General features: G+C 37.9%; 1 protein-coding gene across 2 annotated transcripts in view; it reads left to right on the top strand.

Annotated features, from left to right (window-relative positions):
• Positions 1–2,500, top strand: part of LOC119577833 (SEC14 domain and spectrin repeat-containing protein 1-B-like) — a gene marked incomplete at its 3' end in the record, with an annotated part of 47,293 nt that overhangs the window by 30,362 nt on the left and 14,431 nt on the right.

Genomic DNA, 2,500 nt, shown 5'->3' with positions numbered 1-2,500 from the left:
ATGGACATCAGAGTTGGTGTTCGATTTATTAGATTTTTTCACCTTTTAGGTAGAATAATTTTTCCGTAAGTGCATTGCTCTTTAAATTCCAGTCCTGGAGCCATCATCATTCATTATGTAATTAACATGCCATTATGGGCAAGAGCGAGAGTGGAGGTGCGGCTGAACCCTGTGAGGGGTAGTGGGACCAAGCTTCTGCTGCCTCTATTTACATGACTTGCGTTTGGAATGCGTATATATTACCGTACCTGGTAATTACTGTACTCCGAGTCTCCTTCCCAAGTGTGGCGACCGATGCTAGGGAACTACGAGTTGATGTAAGCGTGCGGGTCTCTTTATGGCATCCCGTCTCCTCTTTAATTCACTGATTATTGCTGCTCGGTGTGATCTGAGTAGAAATAGGCGTATTAGCACTATGCTTATTGTATGTGACTGTTATCGTCTCTTTGGGTAGATTTTTACGACTGGGTGAGGGAGAAGAAGAGGAGGAAAGATAGAGACAGGAGCTTGACAGAGGAAGAACGAGAAAGAGTGAGACAGGGAGAAGGAGAGAGCGCGAGTGAAAAAGAGAGAAGGGGAAAGGAGGAGAGAGTGAGCGAGAGAAAGAAAAGGAGAGAGCGAGATAGAGAGATGTAGAAAAGGTACGGATGAGAATGAATGCCTTCACAATACAAGAGATGTATTTAACCGGTTTCAGATATATCTTCGTCAGAAATACATGATATATTCGAAACCGGTTAAATGCATCTCTTGTATTGTGCGGATATTCACAGTCATGCCTACCATTTCTACATTCAGAGAGAGAGAGAGAGAGAGAGAGAGAGAGAGAGAGAGAGAGAGAGAGAGAGAGAGAGAGAGAGAGAGAGAGAGAGAGAGAGAGAGAGTAGTTTGAGAGGGAGAGAGCGGGAGAGAAGTGAGCTAGAGAGAAGCAACAGATAATATCGAGATTCATTTTCGAATGAATTCCAGTAGTATGAAAAAGAAAAAAAAAAACGTAAAGTTAGTACTGCATTCTTCAGACGCAACTTCAGGACGGTGACCCTGTGACCCTAATTTTAGGTCGGTCAAGGGGCCCATTAGACATCGGTGTATGGAAATGTTTACATTTTGGAAGTGTGGTACAGTAAACGCAACGAATATTGAAAGTCATTCCCTTGGGAAACATGGTACGAGGAAAAAACGTTTTTAGAAAGTCAGAAGAAAGGAACAACCAGTACATAAAGTGAAAGCACATGCCCAATAACCCGAGAATGAAAGTAGAGAGAAGAGGAGGGGGGGGAGGGGTGCAGAGAAAGGCAAGTTACGGAGATAGCCATTATTTTTTTAAAATGTTTGGTGTCTCCGCATCTGACTTAATATGACGATTGAAATACCATTATTCCATTATCGTCGTAGTGATAGGGGTAATGTCAAGATAAATGACTGGGAATAATCACAGAATGAGAATAAAAGTAAGTATTGATTTTTAACCAAAAGTAATAGTGATGCTAAGTATGAAAAATAGCTATGACGTTACCGTATCATTATCATTGTTACATCATTATATAGTTATCATCAAATTAATGATAATAACAATGATGGGAAATTCTCTTATTCCTATTTTATTATTATTTTTTTATAAACATTGTTTATTTCATCTTTTTACTTTCATCAATATTCAGTGTTAACATCACCATTAATGTTACAATAATTATGATTTTCATTATTTAAAATCAGTATCACTAATATCACACTTTAATGATATTGCGACTACTGTGATATTCATAATTGGCATTTATTTTGTTAGATGAGTTAGACTATATATATATATATATATATATATATATATATATATATATATATATATATATATATATATATATATAATGTTGCGAGTTACTTCGTTTAAACTCTTAGGTAAGATTCTCTAGCTCATCGGAAAAGAGAATAAAGATGCAGATACCTAACCAGCATATTTAATATGTACATCGGTATATATTCTGCGATAATAACTTTAGCTCCACTCATTTAAACAGTACATATGATGGAAATTAATGCCGTGTTATTGGGATACTTGATGTTGGAATTAATTAGGAAATGTGATTATGAACATGTGATTGAAAGATAAGCTTTTTAAGGTTATTTATTTTGTATTTGTATTTTCTCAGAATTATTTTCCTTTTTGTGTTTAATAATAATAATAATAATAAAATTAATCGAGACAAGAATAAATGATAACGTCCTGTTATTTGCATCTTTTGAGAATGGAAGTGGCGAGCAAAGCCAGATTACATTGGGCGAAAACTTGCAGCAGAGGCGGCAGCAGCTGTGTTGCCCCGGCGTCATCTCAACAACCGCCAGTTTTTCCACGTGGTGGACTGGCACGGTGACCTCCTTCCTCCTGCCGGTGACGCTGGCTGTCCTCCCCCGCCTCTCCCCCTCCCTGCTTTGGCGATATTCACACATGTGTTGGCTTGAATATCAACGTTTTTCGCACATACACATGCGCTTGTACGAGTAA

Source organism: Penaeus monodon, chromosome 10, assembly GCF_015228065.2.
Source record: "Penaeus monodon isolate SGIC_2016 chromosome 10, NSTDA_Pmon_1, whole genome shotgun sequence".
In the NCBI taxonomy this organism is placed as follows: domain Eukaryota; kingdom Metazoa; phylum Arthropoda; class Malacostraca; order Decapoda; family Penaeidae; genus Penaeus; species Penaeus monodon.
The sequence above is the reverse complement of the archived record's forward strand: the minus strand, read 5'-3'. Positions and strand labels throughout refer to the sequence as shown.